General features: G+C 34.1%; 1 protein-coding gene and 1 pseudogene across 1 annotated transcript in view; both read right to left on the bottom strand.

Annotated features, from left to right (window-relative positions):
* Window positions 1–18,538, bottom strand: part of ZNF385D (zinc finger protein 385D) — a 940,116-nt gene that overhangs the window by 672,536 nt on the left and 249,042 nt on the right. The gene's annotated exons all lie outside the window — the stretch shown is intronic.
* LOC123941075 lies at window positions 2,823–2,936 on the bottom strand (annotated as a pseudogene).

Genomic DNA, 18,538 nt, shown 5'->3' on the forward strand with positions numbered 1-18,538 from the left:
CAAAACAAATTTTTTGTATGTCTTTCCCTGCTGTCTTAAAGCTTGAGATTGAAATAAATCACACTGAGTACCTAAAATAAAATCTACATTGTCCCCATACTACATTATACTCTACTGACACTATGTTATAACATAATTTGCTTTTTTATGATGTAGATTTTATTGTCTCTCTCTACTTGTCAAATTATAAACTCCATAAGGCAAAGATCTTTACCTGGCAAATAAAAGTTTCTCTATAATTTGTTGAATGAATGAATAACCAGATGACATAAAGTATTTTATGACTACATTTAGATCATGTTGATTCTGACATTCTGGATTTCCCGACACTTTAAGCCTAAAATTTTGCACAACATTGAAAAAAATCTTCATAAAATAATTTAGATGAATACAACACAAGACTGCAAAACAGACCAAAATAATACATCTTAATGATAATATCATAAAATAAAATAAGAGGATCTGTAAGCCAGTTTATCTAGAATTTCTTATAAATTGTAAAGTAACCACATTATGTGAAGATTTACTTCTCTGGAGTTTTTTATTTCTAGGAGACTACTTCGTTTTTCACTATTAAAAGGAGATAAAACAGGAAAACAATAGAGAGAGCTTTTTGAAGAAGACATTTTGGGTAACCAAAAGACTCATCCTAACTATTAGTGATTCTGTATTTCAATTATGTTTAGTGAATTAAAATTAGGTATTACTATTCATTATTTATTTATTTATTTATTTATTTATTTATTTTAAAGATTTTATTTATTTATTTGACAGACAGAGATCACAAGTAGGTAGAGAGGCAGGCAGAGAGAGAGGGGGAAGCAGTCTCCCTGCTGAGCACAGAGCCCGCTGTGGGGCTGGATCCCAGGACCCTGAGATCATGACCCGAGCTAAAGGCAGAGGCTTTAATGCACTGAGCCACCCAGGCACCCAGGTAGTAAATATTCTTATTGGTATTTTGTAAATGCTTGTAATTAGAAAGGGACCAAACAACTTAGAACAAATGTAACAATGTAGTTTAAGTGTTAGAATAAAAATTCAAAGAACTTTAAAAATAAACAGTTGTTATTCTTGCCTACCCAAATCTACTTCCTTCCCTCTGGTAAGAGAACCTTCGTTTTCCTTGCAAAACCACCAGCCCCTACTCCATCACCGTACTAGACTGATTTCACTTCCAAGAGTGGGCATGTGACCCAAAACTGGCTTATCAGAGCAGGACATATTCTTTCTGTCCAAGGGGACTGACCATAACCCAATCAGTTTAGTGAAACTTATCCTGAAGCTTTTAATATAATAACTAGGAAAGTGATATGTTCACTGAACTTAGTGTTGGGAAAATGGAAACCTTGAGTTGCTGGTAAGGATGGTGTTATCAACACAGAGGAAACCTCACCAGAGAAATGGAGATTGGTAAAGGGACTGTTTATGGTAATACTGCATGTTTTCTATCTGTCAGGTCTCATTCTAAAAGCATCATGTCTATTAATACAACACTCAAAAAAAGGATGTCATTATTATACATGTTACAGAGCCAAGAAGATTGGAGCTGAAAGACCTTAGGTAATGTGTGCAGAATCATAGCTAGTAAATAGTGGAACCTGGACATGCAGACAACAGAGACTGTGCTCTTGAAGCCACACACACCCTGTTCTTTCCACCTTCTAATTCTCATTAAATGAGTTAATATACTCATAGGGTATACTGGAGTATACTGGAGTTAATATACTCCCCTTTTAAGTCAGTTTTTTTTCTGACATTGGCAATGAAAAGTTCTGAAAAATAACAGCACTGTAATTAATGAAAATGGTAACAAGTATGCTGAGCTAACATAAAAGTCTACTATATAATTTGGCCCACCAAACAAAAAATTAACATGAGATAGGCTATATGTGTGTAATATTAGCAAACTAATATTTACACAAGAACAAACTAGTTAGTCAAGTACTATTTTAAAGATTTTATTTATTTATTAGAGAGTGTATGAGCAGGGAGGAGGGGCAGTGGGAAGGGAGAGAGAGAATCTCAAGCAGACTCTATACCAAGCAGGAAGCCCAACACTGGGCTCGATCTCACAACCCTGAAATAATGACCAGAGCCAAAATCAAGAGTCAGTCACTTAAACTGACTGAGCCACCCAGGCACCCCTAATAGTCAAGTACTATTAATAAGAGTCTTGGATGGAATTTTTGAAGAGGTCAGAATGTGACAGTTCCTGATATTTGGGGGGAATAATGTGAAATTAAAACTAAGGCTACCTACTAATAGGGTTCTCCTTTATGACAAAAAAAAAAGAAGTATCCTCCTAAGTGCTAAATATTAAAATCTACACTTAGAAAAAGACAACAAGCAATATGTTTCCATGTTCAAAAAATTAAATTTCTTAGCAAAAGTTCAAATTATTTTAGAATCCAAACAATCAGCCAAATCCTACCTACAAGGTATATAAAACTAAGGCTACAACCTGATGGGGTTTGTTGTGGTGGTTGTTTTTTTGTTTTTTAAAGATTTTATTTATTTATCTGCCAGACAAAGATCACAAGTAGACAGAGAGGGGGGTGGGGAAGCAGGCTCCCCACCGAGCAGAGAGCAGATGCAGGGCTCCATCCCAGGACTCTGGGATCATGACCAGAACTGAAGGCAGAGGCTTTAACCCACTGAGCCACCCAGGCACCCCATTGTTGTTGCTTTTAAAATACAGAACACAGAACACTCGGGCTCCTCTCTCTCTCTCAAATAAATTTAATCTCTCTCTCTCTCTCAAATAAATTTATATTTTAGATCTCTCTCTCTCTCTCAAATAAATTTAAAAAATTAAAAATAAATAAAATACAGAACATTTCATGAATTTGGGTGTCATCCTTGTGCAGGGTCTATGCTAATCTCCTCCATGTGGCTCCAATCTTAGTATATGTGCTGCCTTCTGCCAAAGCAAGTACTATTATCTGATGTTTAAAGAAGTGCATTTACAGGCCAAGAATGAAATCTTGCCATTGGCAACAACATGGATAGAGCTAGAATGTATAACGCTAAGTCAGTTAAGTCAGTTAGAGAAAGACATACCATATGATTTCACTCACATGTGAGATATAAGAAACAAAACAAGGGGAAAAAAGAGAAATCAAAGAATAGACCTTAACCGCAGAGAACAACGTGATGGTTACCAAAAGGGAACTGTGTGGGAGATGGGTGAAAGAGGTGAAACGGATGAAGAGTACATTTATATTGATGAGCAGTGAGTAGTGTATAGAATCTTTGAATAATTATATTTTACACCTGAAACTAATTATAACACTCTATGTTAAATATATTGCAATTAAAATTTTTAAAAATTCCATTATAGGCCAAAGTACCTTTTTTGAGTTTGTAGAAATTATATGTGATTTTCTCCACAAAAGGTCTGGAAAAGAAGATTTTATTCTCAGTCCATGCAAGAGATTAACTAGTGTTTATTTTCCTTTGAATTTCTATAATTCCTCATAAGGTCTTTAAACCTGTAATTTTTCAGGTACCTCCTTTCAGGAAATATTTCCTCCACAGTGGGAGAGTCAGGGTAGACTCTTGAGATCCTTTTCACCAAATCCCAAGCCCTCTATCTGCTATAGAATTCAGTGATAAAGGAGGCTTTTTCCTGTAATAACTAGGAAAAAGGAACTGTCTCTCACTGCGCTCAGAGTTGAGAAGATGGAAGCCTGGAGTTGCTGGCAATGGGGACTTGAACAAAGAGGAAGGTTGACCAGCAGATGGGGATTAAAAAACAGTGTTCTAAAGCTGACATTGAGTAAATACTGCATTTCTGTGATAACTGTTTTATGACTGTTTAATATAAAAATGTAGTTTGAATATATCTTATTCTTATTATTCAATTCCACTTTAGACCAAAAGCTTCATGAATAGAATTCCAATTGTATAAAATTTAGGTAACAATATTAATATAAAGCCATATAATTTAAGGAAACTCAACTGAGTTAGAATTTGTGCTTTATAAATTTGTCTTCAGTCATGCATGATGGAGCTATCAAATCCAATTACTACAAATTTACCAGACCTAAAAGAGCAGAGTTCAGAAACAGTGAAAGTCTTTCATTTAAATGGATTCTACTTAAATAAAAGGTATTATTTCTGATCTGTCATACCATGCTTTTAAACACTTAACTGGTTTGGTTAAAGAACAGAACCATTTACTCAAACCCCCCCCCCCCCCATTAAAGTGTAGACCATATCTTCTATTATTTCTTGGAAAACCCTCAAAACTGCAGAAGAAGGGGATGACCATAATTAACCATATTTTTTTATTTAAGATTTTATTTATTTATCTGTAAGAAAAAGAGAGAGTGAGAACAAGCAGGGAGAGAAGCAGGAAGAGAAGCCGGCTTCCCACTGAGCCAGGAGCCCCATGTGGGACTTGATCCCAGGACCCTAGGGTCATGAGCTGAAGGTAGATGCTTAACTCACTGAGGTATCCAGGCATCCCTAAACATAACTTAAAAAAAAAAAAATCCCTTTGGTAAAATCTATGTGGCTACATACCAAGAATTTATATATATGAGTCAACAATTAAATCTAAGTTTACCTTCAGAAACAAACAAACAAAAAAAGGAGCTGCTTTTGAAAATTAAGTGCATAAGGTTTACTAAGCTAAGTTGAAGCATGAACTGTTCCAGGTGGTTTTGCAAAGTAAAATCTACATGGTGGTAGTTATACATAGCTTATCTAATGCATCTGTCTGAACTTTCTTTAGTCCAGCAATACTATTTGTCTCTCTTTGAAATTATGAAATCAATGGGAAGTGATCATAAAACTTTAGGAATTTATGGCTACTTTCCAAACTCTCTTTCCTAAGAACCATTAAATTGCTTCCTAAGGAAAAAGAAACAAAAGTCACAGTTCAAGAGAATAGATCACATGAACTCCAGAGAATCCCAACTTGGTACTAGCCTTCTATTCTTTGGCTCTCTTATGAGTACACAAACTTCTGCTTCAGATTGCTTTGGAGGCTGCAAAGAATCGTCAATTAGAAGTAAAAGGAGTCACACACCAGATTCTTTTACTCAAATGTGGCCCCAGGACTAGCAGCAATAGCATTACCTGGGAGCTGGTTAGAAATGTTGAACCTTAGACCCTGTCCCCAACAGTCTGAATACGAATCTGCATTTGCAATCCCCAGTAGATCTGTAGGCAGGTCACAATATGAGAGGGTCTGTGAAGTAGTTTTATAAGGACACTGTAAGTCCTAAAAGTCTTTGCCTATATACTTTCCAATTTTGACTCTTCTGCCAACTGATGAAAGGTTTCATAAGGACTAACCATAACTATATCTAACACTTATTTTATTGCATGCTTGCACTAAATACATTACATGAATTACTTTATATCATCCTAAAATTATTCCTTCTGAGATTATTTATGAGATAAGGCAGTGATTCTCATACTTGAGCCTGCACTGAGAAGCCTGTGAAGGGCTTTTTAAGAAACAGATTACTCAGCCGGCCACTGAGTTTTTGAACCAATAAATTTGGGGTAGGCCTCCAAGAACTAATGGGAAAGTACTCAGGTAATGCTGATTGGGACCACTAATACAAAAGCCCCAAATATAAGTATCTCTCAATTCGACTACCTGCATCCACATCTCAGATGCAGACTCATTGTCAAAAAAAAAAAAAAAAAAAATTGTGTAGTCCTAGGGATTCTCTCTGGGCCCTCTCCTTCTCATGAGTTGTTACCACAGCTCATTTTGCCTCTTTTCTCAAGCCACCTGCAAAAGACAATGCACTTTCCCCATCTCTCCTCCTCCTGACTGTCCCCAAGTCTGAAATGTTTTTGGCTTTGATGTTATCAGTGCTAATTACTACAGAGTGATGGATAATTTTACTGTGTAAAAAGCATTCCAGAAATCTCACAAACCCTCAGAGTTTATTCCCTTGACTTTTACTTCAGGTGTTAATGTGGAATTAAGTTCCTATTAAATTTTGGGGCCTTTATGTTCAAATAACTCAGATTTACTTCAAAGAAATGACTAATTAAAATTTGCATCTTCGTAAGAAAAAGAGATTGCTGAAGTACTTCCACCTACATTACTTCATTTGCTTCTGTCAAGAATCTCATTAAAAAGATAAGGTAAATAAAATGATGCTACAAAAAATTAGGAGGAAATGAAAACAAATTAGCAACTGAATAATAAGCTTCAGTTTAGGAAGATCTTCCTTCCAGAATAACCATACTTCCATCTTTTTCTACATGTTCAAAGAGGGCCATAGTTTCAAAATTATGCAGTAATTGTTATATGTGTGTATTTTACATATACCTTAGTTTTATTGTTTTATTTACATAAACATTTCTCAGTTGGAAAGAGTTGTGTTTACACTAGATTTTACATAAAGGAATCAAGTGTTAGATACTTGGAATAACATCCCCAGAAACACGAAAGTAGGCAAAAAGTTTTTTTGGGGGGGTTAGATCAATAATTAGTAATGAAATTCATGCTTACGTTTCTTCTCCCCTAGGTTCTGAAAGGAATTCTTTACATAGAAGTCATACCCATTGCTTTGAGTTAAGTGGGAGATAAATATTTTTAATTTCTTCCTTCAGGCAACTAACCCAGTAGTCTGCTAACACATTAAACTAAAGAAGAATAAAGACAGTGGTTAAAACATGACCTAACAAGCCTGCTGTGAACCCATATATTAGTTTTTAAAATATATTTACATTAAGAAAGGAGAACTTAGAACAAAATTTAAATATAGCTACTGGAGGTTTTAAACTAAATCTGGGCTATACTCATGTAAAAATACAGACCTATCCAATCATGTATAAGCATGTGTGGGGTGGGTCCCTCAGAAGATGATGTGTCTGAACATTGAGCCTCCTGAGAAGGCTTATATCACAGGGGACTAAAGATCAATCATCTGGGGAGCATTGAAGACAAAGAGTGATTCCCAATTTATGTCTATTTAGATATTACTAAATAGTTCAGTTATAGTTATTTTTGGCACTTTTATCTTTTAACTTTTACTAAATTTAAAAATGATGACCCACCACTATTATGGTAAGCTACGAAGAGTTCTCTTTAGCGTTTCTTGTAAGGCAGGTCTAGTGGTGGTGAACTCCTCCAGCTTTTATTTGTCTTGTTCTTCCCTTCACTTTTGAAGGACAGGCTTGCCTGGTATATCAGTTTGGTTGGCAGGTTTTTTTCCTCTCAGAACTTGTACTATACATCTCACTCTCTGGACTTTAAGGATTCTGCTGAAATATCCACTAATGATCATATGGAAGCTTCCTTGTACACAACAAGCGACTTTTCTCTTGCTGCTTTCAAAATTCTCTCTTTAGCTTTTGGCAATTTGATTATAATGTGTCTCCATGTGGGTCTCTTTGGATACATCCACCCTATAATCTAGGAGTTCCACTTCTGAGTATATAACCGAAAGAAAAGAAATCAGTATCCCCAAGAGATATGAACACTCCTATGTTCATTGCAGTATTATTCAAGATAGCCAAGATATGAAAACAATCTTAGTATCTATAGACAGAGGAATTAATAAAAAAACATGGTATCTGTGTATGCATTTGGATTACATACAATGGAATATTATACATGTGGATATAAATATAAAATGGAATATTATTCAGCCTTAAAAAAACAAGAAGTCCTGCTATTTGAGACAACATGGATGAACCTGGAGGAGACTATGTTAAATTAAATAAGTCCGACAGACAAATACAGTTGGCCCTTGAACAACATAAGGTTTAGGGGCACCAATCCCCTGTGCAATCAAAAATCTATATGTAACTTTTGACTTTCCCAAAACTTAACAACTAATAGCCTAGTGTTGCGTGGAAGCCTTACTATAATATAAACTCTTGGTTAACATATGCTTTATATGTTGTATTTATTATATACAGTATTCTTACAATAAAGTAAGTTAGAGAAAGGGAAATGTTATTAGGAAAATTATAAGGAAGAGAAAATATATTTATAGCACTGTAGTGTAAAAAAATCCACATATAAGTAGACCTGCACAGTTCAAAACCATGTTGGTCAAGGGATGACTATACCACAGATCTCTGGAGACAGAATTAAGATGGCAGAGGAACAGGGATACTCTAGGTTACCTCATCCCCTGAACACAACTACATAAACACCAAATCACCTGGACACCCAAGAAATCAATCTGAGAACTTGAGAGAGCAAAACTGTGCAACTACAGATAGAAAAAAATACCATATGGGAGACGTAGCAGAGTTACAAATGAATATCTAAATGTGCTAAGTATAGTAGCTCTCTCTGTGTATGGATTCAAATGTTCCTATTTGAAATAGGAAATTGAATGTTCAGTGACTGAATTATCAGTCACTTCCAGTTTTAAAATTGCCTTTCAATTTAATCTCTATTTCCTCTGTTCCTGTCCAAGAAGATTTTGGTATTGGAGCAAGTCTTGCGTGAATAAATTTGGAGTAAGGGTGATCTCTGGCACCATGATGATGATTTTTTGAAATCTGCTGGTAGATGTCAATGGGGGTGCAGCTGGTTGGATGCCCATCTTAGGGTATCCTACCATTTACACGGCTGTTATAACCAAAACTAATTTCATTTCTATCTAGAAGAGGAACAAGAATATCTGCCTGGCTAACCTGACCTTATATTGATTCGTGTTAATGCTATAAATCACTTTGAGTCTCTGCTACATCATCAAACCAAGACCAAGTCTAGGATGTGGGCCATTCCTTGCCTCTTCCCATGCCAGACCCCATAGCAACTCAGTTATGTATGATTTCACCAGGTGGAGACATAGGGAAATACAGGAGTTTCTCCTGCCATCAGAAAAGTAAGCAAAGCTCTACTGTGCAACCTAAGCCCTCCTTTTCTTGTCTCTTTACTTGGCATAAATTCACCAAAGTAGAACTATTCTGAAGTGAGTTCTAACGTTTCTTTAAGCCTTGATGTTTCTATAAGATCCCTAATATATCTTACCTCTCCGGGACTTCGTGTTTCACTTCCAGTTTTCCCCTATACCTACAACCCCACCTTCTTTAATTTTAATACTTCCTTGAATCACATATGGTAAACAAATGTTTGGTATGTTCATAATAATAAATAACTCAGAAATATTTTAGATCACTCTATTCTCTCACTTTATTAAATTTTAAACTCCTTCAACTGTTGGATGACTAAGGCTCCATCTCCAGAGGAAACAAAGAGCCCTCCTCTTCCAGTGATGTTAAAAGAAATATGTTATTTGTTTGTTTTTTAAGTGTGCTGTTTGGTTTATACAATTTTATTGTAATTGAATCTCAGAGAAATTATGTTATAGCATATGATATTTGGTGTGGGCTTTTATATAAGTTAATAAAGGCAGTCATTAAATAGTATATTAAGGAAAAGACATTTGTAAGCATCATAAAATTAATCAGTCAACCTTAGCATGTGATGGCAAAGACAATATCTTTGATAGTTTGATAGTTTGGTAAAGAAATCATTTCAGGATCAGATACATTGAATGTAGGGATTTTCACTTTGATTTTTAAAATTTCGACCTCAGAAGTGTAATTAAAATGGGTCCTGATGCTTATAATAGTGAGAATATTGTACATTATTAAGATGTTTCTAGAACTAAAGAAATTTCTTAAGGAAATTTTATTTAAGAAGGAAAAATATTTTATGAAAGTATAAAATCCTGATAACAGGAATTATGAATATCATTAACACTTTCACTAGTCATGTTAGCAAACAGGGTCCTTGAATAGTTGAGTAAATAAAATGTGTCCGATGGGGTTATAATAAATTAATATTTATTGAGTACCTATAAGATGTGTTAGGTTATTCTGATACTATTCTAATTTATTATTTCAAAATCTAACTTCTTGATGAAAAGATTTAAATAATGAAAACATTTCCACTACACGTAAAATTGTGATTTTTCAGCATTCAAAAAATGCATTTTGAGATTAGTAACTGAGTATAATTCTAAACCTCTTTTTGTCTTGATAAAAAATGATGGTAGCAGAGGTTCCTCCATGTTTGTTGAAATAAAATAAAAGTAATATAGTTTGTTATTAAGATGCTCTAATTTGGGTTTCTTTTACATTTAATAATGGATGAATTAAACATAAAGGAAGTTACCAGTATTCAAATATGCATTCACTTAGCCCTGGGTAAAAATCAATTTATAAAGTATAAGCCTTGAATTTTAGATGGAAGATTAAATGAAAAGAAAAAAAACTAAGACCTCTTATCTCAGTAAATCTCTCACATGCAAGAACATCCTGGATATAGGGACTCTAGCACCTATGTGGCTGGTTAAGGTAAAAAGTAAAGGAGACATGACAGAACACTTGTCATCAACAAATATTTATAATTATACAGTAAGTATTTTTCAGGTAAAAATGTAAATGTATTTCTAGGAGAAAAAATGACCACCATATGAAGACAACATTCTCAACAAGTGAAGATATAAAAAGAAAAAATAAAAACATATAAAATATGTAGTTTGGGATAAAGGATATACACTTGGACACTCTTTTATGATTAAGTTGTAAAATTTCATGGTCAGTATGCCAAACAAAAGAGCAAGACCAGATGCAAACTGTGGTGTACATAACCCTGCTGCCCCACACAGATGGATTATCTGTTCCTCAAATTACCTACAGCGTTCAGGGCCCACTCACAACCACCAGAGCTAGATATATAGAGGGAGAGAGCCATTTGGTTTCAAGACTTGCAGATTTTTGAGAGTCCCCGAAACGTTGCTGAAAATATAACAAGAAAACACTTTGATTAGTCTCTTGGGTTTGCAACTCATCTTTCCCCAGCACATGTTAAAATAAAAACAGATGGTCACTAAAATGCCTCTATAGGAGAGCTTTTCCTGCTGAATGAAGTATGCAAATTAGGCCATGACCATCTCATTGCTCTTTCTCTTCCATTCCCTCTTATTGATTTTCTATTTCTTCTAACTAAATGTTGCTGGAGAATCCCAATTAAAGGAGCTTGGAATGTATACCCAGGGAATTTGAATTTTTAAGGAAACACTCAGGGTGATTCTGAATCAGAATCACCAACAAACCAACAGAGAAACACTGTCTTAACCTTTCAAACTCTGACTTGGCTTTTCCCACTTCACTGAAATAATTTCTCAAAGAAACCTGCCATTTTACAATTTTCAGATCTCCAATATGAGTTGCCTTTCTCAACCTCTCTGAATAAAGCCTTCAGGACCCACTGGTTAACCACATTCTTTTTCTAAAATTCTTTCCTCCTTTGCCTTCCAAACCCCGGAGCAAGCATAGCTGTTCTCCAGGCTCGAGAGGTGATGTAACATCATGGATATCAGTACAGACTCTGGAGCCAGGTCACCAGGGATCGGGGTCTGACTCCACCTCTCTCTAGCTAAAGGACCTTGGGCAAATTACCTTCTTTGTCTCAGTTTACTGATCTCCATAATGGACACAAATAAACTACAGTAACTTGCAGAAATATGATTTAATAATATACATTTGATAACATACATAGCACAAAGCAAATTCACAATGACTATTACTCATTATTTACATTTCTGATACCTTTATTAACTTCTTACGATACCCTTTCGCTTCCTCCTATACAACAAGAATTAAATTTTAAGGTTGCTTTTCCTCTTCTTTATTTTGACTATTTCATAACTCCTTCAGCTATAGTTTTTCTATCAATGAGCTAAAACTCCATTTAGTAGCACCAACTGAACAAGCAGTTGGTCAAATTATCATCTTTGTTACCTACCCTCCAATCAGCTTCTCCTCTGTTGTCTTAACATTTAACCACACGGCTCTAAACTAATGTAATAATTGTCACACAGCATACAAACAGGGTTCTAATCTAGAACCTTGTTAATTCTTCATTCAAGCTGTATTCACTATTTTATTTCTCCTGGTAGTTATATATATTGCATGAATTTTCTTTGTTAGAAGATTTGAATTGAGAAATGAATTATTTGTCAGAATTACTACTGCATAAACATGTTTGATATATCTTAATGAAGTTAAATACTCTTAAATTAATTCTCTTTTTATTTCTCTCCTTTTAAAACCATACTTATACCTTTAAGTCATTGATTAAGTCATACAGCCCTTTATACTTGTATACTTTTATTTAGCCACTGAAATAAAATCTTAAAGGAAAATCATATGTGTTTTTTCATCACATATTCTCTCCAACATAAAATCTAAAATTGAAATTTACATTCATTTCTTCTCTCCTCTAAAGATTGGCAAATCTTTTTTTTTTTTAAAGATTTTATTTATTTATTTGACAGAGAGAGATCACAAGTAGGCAAAGCAGGCAGAGAGAGAGGAGGAAGCAGGTTCCCTGCTGAGCAGAGAGCCCGATGCGGGGCTCGATCCCAGGACCCTGAGATCATGACCTGAGCCAAAGGCAGCGGCTTAACCCACTGAGCCACCCAGGCGCCCAAGATTGGCAAATCTTAAGTGAATAGTAAATATGTCTCGCTCTTATCTTTAATTTCAACATTGTACCTGATACAAGTGGTTGGAAATATATAATGTCTTTTGCCTTTCTACATGTGTGCACAGCGTCAGCCTCATTTTGGATATTCTTGACACCCATTTAAGTTCTCCAAGAAGAATCTAACTGCATATAAAATGTCAGTAAACATTTTACTTTAAAAGTGTATTTTTACATTTTTACATGTTTACCTTACATTACATTTACATTACATTTATGTGTTTACGTTAAACATTGTACTTTAAAATCTTTACTGAAGATTCCACAGGTGACATATAAGAAAGAATTACAGCACACATTATAAAGTTAACAAATTAAAATTTCAGACTTCATAAGTCTGGCCCCCCCATTCCCTTGTCCCTGACCCCAAGAAGACATTCACTTTCCAACCTGTTTGGCTCATAGTCCCCACACTCATTGGCTCTTCACTTGCCTACAATCAGGTTGCAGGTAGGTTATATCCCATCTCTAACTGCAAACCAACATAACTAAATTCATCACAATGTTCGTCAAACACTGAGCTGCATCTTTAAGGCTATTTCAGATTAATTTTTGAGGTATTCTCAAGTTCTGTTGGAAATTCAAATTATAGAGCTTTTTTTTTTCCCTGCCACTGTAGGTTTCCATATTTATGTTTAGATTCAGGGTTTTACCTCATTCTCATCACGTTTTGTTATCTCTTCCAGAAATTCCCATTTTACTCTTCACTGTGCAGTGCTTTATGGATTTATTTACTTTTGTTCTCAAATTTCTTGCATCACATCATTGCAAATTTGGAAATAATAAGAGGAAATAGATGTATCTAGGTTACTATTTTTGAAAATTACTTTCTTACTTATTCAAAGACTTAAAATCAATAATTTGGAGGTCTATTTAATGAATTAATCTGAAGTACCAACTTACACACACACACACACACATGCACATATGCTCATACTACTGTTCAGTGTTTCTGAGAAACAAGCACAAAATGATGAAGCAAGCCATGCCTGGGGTGAAACTGCAGAAACTTCCCAATGCCAGTTTAAGTAGGGTTGGCCTCTTACATGCAAACTAACCTGTTTAGGAAAGGGGAATTCATACATAAAAGCATCCCATTTCCATTACCTACTAGCACTGTTACCATGGGCAAATTACTTTTAGGGGAAACATAAAGGAAATAGAAAAATAATGAAAAATAGGTATAGTTTCAAAAATAGAAAAGTGAAAGTGATTATTTTCCTAAGCCTAGAGAATAGAAACACTAGAACTGGAAGATATTACCGTGGAAGTAGTTAGTGACTGAAAGGGGCAAAAGGTGAGGAAACGAGAGTTTGACCTGTGCTAAACAGATTTGAAGTTCCAATGCACAAATGAATTATTTTGCACCCTCAGTTTATGATACTGCTGCTAGAAGTTCCCAATTCTTCAAACCTTCCCCAGACACACACATATACAGATAGAAAATTACCAATAGAAAATTCTTATATCCCAAATAAATTCTATTCTCAAACTAAATAGCATGCATTTAACTCATTCTTTTTTTTTCTTTTTTTTTTTTTTAAGGCTTCTCTTAGTGGTCGGTTCACCTCATTTTTTTTTTCACCTCATTTTTCATCAATAACAACAATCATGAAGAACCAGAGTACACTTCTTTTCGGGCACAGTCACCTACTGAGGTGGTCTCCAGACAGGGCTCATGCTGGATTATCAGCTTCAGATTATAAAATGTCAGATTATATATATATATAAAAAAAGAGGGGTTTCTAAGAGATATACACTGGATAAGAAATCTCTGTGTTGACAAAGATGCAACTGTTCAATGAAATTAATGTTAAGTCCAAGTACAGCAAGCAGCTAGTGGCTAGAATTTCACCTGTTTGAAACGATCAATGTGTTTTCCTTGAATGGAGAAGAAACAAATTCGATAACCAAAGCTAAAACCTACTCAAAATTTGAACGTGGTAAAACTAGCATTTGTCATTTTCTCCCATATTTTTACCTTCAATGGTAAAAAAGAAACTTGGATCAGTCAAACAAGAACAAAATTTCTTATTACATAATGTTGGACAATTTAATATCAGCATTTTTTCCTTGTCTCCCCTAGGCTGAAGCTTCTAAAGGATATAGTCAAAAAGAGAGAAGCTTGAGAAAAGGCAAAATTTCTTATTGCCATGTCACATTATGTCACATACTCATATAGAGAAGATATTATTAAAAAATCAGTTATCATTACTTAATAAAATGACTCCAAAAGGCATCTCTACTGATCCATAAATGCACTAGTAAGTTCCAACTAGTCTATGGACATTCTACAAAAGCACAAATAGTCCTTGGAAATCAAAAGGTAAAACTAATTTTTATATAAATGAAGAATATATTATAAAATCAGGGCCTGAAGTAACAAAAAGTTCTATGAAGCTATTTTGAATTTTTATTAACTACCAATGTTGAAAGAGAAGGCACCTCTTATAAACTGAAAATCCACTGACACTGTAAACCTCATCTGGGACAATCAATGGAAAAAAGAAAGAGAATATATCAGTGAGAGCTCAAAAGGAAAATTTTATTTAGCTTTTCTGTTAAATAAAAGAAAATTTAATGCTAAGAGGAGAGATAAGGGCGGCAATATTCTAGATTTATGAGCTACAAAACAATGGGCACTGAAAGACTCTAGAATACTATTAGATAAAACTAAATTATTTGATAGCAGGTTCAACCCAATAAAAATGGAAAACCAGGGTTAATAAAATAACTCAAATATGACAAAGGTATTATGAATAAAATAAAATTGTCACAATAGGTCAACTTGTTACTCAATCCTTTAACAAGCTTTCAAAACAGCTTAACCATGGTGACGGAGCTCATGAAATTGAATTAAATTAGTTGGTCACAGAAACTTTAAATAATCTGAAAGTTTTACCCTTTGTTACATGTATTCCAAAATGCTCTTATGACTCAAAGGAGCATGTTTATGCTAATTTTCAAATTTCAGTTTTTAGATAAAAGTATACTTATATACTCTTAGTATACTTCATTTTAATACTCAACTTTATACTTCTTCAAAATCTTATAAAATCCCTGTGTATACAATAAAGACCTTATTAAGCTTTTTCCATTATAGAATATATCACATAATTAGAATGTAAAATGACAAATGTGAGCCTAATTTCAACATTTAGCCAGAAATCATAACTCCATTACTAATTTCTTTAGGGTAATTTAAAAATATGCATTCATAAAAAGATGGTGATATGCAAACACTATTATATAATCATTCATGTAATACTGTACATCCAATATTACTTACTCACATTTATTTGCATATGTGAAAGAACTGTGACAATTTAGATGAAGTTACCTTTGCAGGACTCTTGGCAATTTTTATTTTAGTTTTGTACATTTATGAATAGCCCAGATGGGCCAATATTATTTTTATCATCAGAAAAATAATAACTTTTTACAGAACTAATTTCTAAGTAAATAGAAAATTAAAGATGTTTTCCAAAGAGAAAATTAGTAAGCCACACAGTTTGTACTGGAATTTCTTTAGTTTATAGTTTTCATGAGAGGGTGAGGCATGGAAGCTCCGGAGTATGATAAAGTCCACACACTTAAGCAACTTTTAACTACAGAATACCCTTTTGCCACTTCTGTATCTTCTCATTTTAAAAAATGTGCGACAAAAAGAAATGTATTTCTGAAATAATAGTGATAAATTATAAAATTGATAAATAGTGATAAATTATAATAATTATATAAATTATTATATATTGATAAAATATAAAATATAGTGATAAATTATCACTATAAATAGTGATAAATTTACATGACTATTCTCTATAAAATATTTTCAGAAGTTAGATTTGGTTAAGAAAATTTAAGGAAACATCAGATTTGTTGTAATAATGTAAATTAAGTAGTTTAAAAAAGAACATAACTCAACAACATAAGAATACAGCCAAATACATGACATAAACTTGTGACACTAGAATTTAAGTTTACCAGGGAACTTGGTATGTTGTTGATAATAAAGACACAGGCATCTTTATGGATAGAGTTATTTAGCAAATATCTTAGTTTCTTTGATTTTTAACTACCTCATTTATAAAATAGAACAATATATGCTCTTCAGAGTTGTGGACTGGGATTTAATAGATAATATATATAAGACACCTGGAACAATAAATACTAGCTCACTTTTTGCTCTCTCTGCATTTTTTTTATGACAATGCTTATATTCAGGCATCAAATAGACAATACAGACGGGGGAAAGTGTTAAATTTTGTTGCTTTTGCACAATGAAGTATACTAGGCATGTTACTTTTTAAGATACAGCAAATGTTGGTGGTATCTTCGATAGATTTCCAGGTCGTAAATGCAGATAACTTTGTGGGTGCATGGTGACTGAGGGATCTATACCTGTGAGGCATGAGGAAAGCAGGACTGGGCCAGGGGGGAGGTGAGGCTCTGATAGCACTGCCACAGCAGCAGCTGCAAATCTGAAGCTGAAATGGCCTCTTAGAGCTGTCGACCCACTTTTGAAGCAAAGAGTTGGGATTTTTGCAGCCTGCCCCCAGAAGGGAACAAGTTCAGGAAATGTAGCTTCCTTTGGCCAAGGGCATGCTTCAACTCAGCAGGAAGGACACTGGAAACTCAGGACAGCATTAACCCAAGATTGGAGCACACACATTCCATATAATGACTTCTACAAAAAGTGCCGGATGGGGTCTATTAATTAATTAGTACACATAGTACATTTTTTCACTGTGATCTTCAGATGATCATTTTCTCTAATAAGTGAGATGACATGAGAAATGCCTTATTTTGCTCAGAAATACAGAAACGAAATTTTAGATGTGGTGATTATCTATCTTGTTCACTTCTGTTCTTTGTAGTGTGTATTAGGATATGCTTTAAGACATGTAATTATACAACACTCTTCATTGAAGACAGAAATGATAGTATGTTTTCCTCCATTTAGACAATCCCAAATTAATAATAATAATAATAATAATTAATTCCATGTCTATTATTTATTTTATTTGCATCCTTAAAAATAAATCAATTAGGTACAAGGTTGGAAGAATTCAGGTAAACATATCTATTGGCATATTGCTTTCTTGACACTACTATATCTAATTATTCACCATTTGAAATCTAGATTGAAGTGAAGATTTTCTTAAATGGAGGCAGGTTATAGCAGTCCATTTCGCAAGTATGCACATTCAAGAAGAAGAATAAAATAATTTCCATATCTTTCTCTAAATAAAAATGATAATGTTCTCAACTAAGAATTTATAGGATCCTTTATTCTTAGGAATTCCATTTTTAGCTTGGTTTCTCTGTGATCAAGGAATTAACGTTAATAGATATATAAGGCTTGGAATTAGGCTCCTTTCTTACTCCGAACAGGTCTAAAAAAGCACACTTTTAGAGTGGGGAGATGAAGGAATATGTATAAGAAATAATATGTTTCTATAAAAATGTAAGGTACTAACTCAGCTGCGAGGTTGGTCGCCCACAGCTAGATCCCCTTGCAGATACAGGTGATCACTCCTATGAAGTATCATCCCAGGTCAAACTAATATGACACAAACCAAGTGTTCTTATTAATTTGTGGTTGTTTTTAATGACTTTTACTAGAAAGAGCCTTGGGGAAAAATATGAATAAAAATGTAGCAATAAATTTTGTTAAGCACCATATTGATCAGTGCATTGTTGGAAATATGATAGCATTTTTTTAGGTTCTATTAAAATGATTTCTCTCTTTGAGTAAAGAAAGGCACACTTTCTGCAGAATATTCATTCTGAGGAGGCCATAGACTTCAGAAGGGCAGGTATGTAAATGAATAAGATCTGAGTTTGATTGCTAGTTTGACCATTTAATAGTTGTGTGACCTTCATCACACTATTTAATCGATGTTATCCTCAATTTCCACATTTATAAGAAGAAGATAATGGCAACATCTCTGTGGTTTTAAGGGAAATTAAATAAGAAAATGCATATAAAGACTTTACCACAATGCTAGCCCATTATGAATGCACTGATGAAATGATTTTTTA

Source organism: Meles meles, chromosome 4 (assembly GCF_922984935.1).
Source record: "Meles meles chromosome 4, mMelMel3.1 paternal haplotype, whole genome shotgun sequence".
In the NCBI taxonomy this organism is placed as follows: Eukaryota; Metazoa; Chordata; class Mammalia; order Carnivora; family Mustelidae; genus Meles; species Meles meles.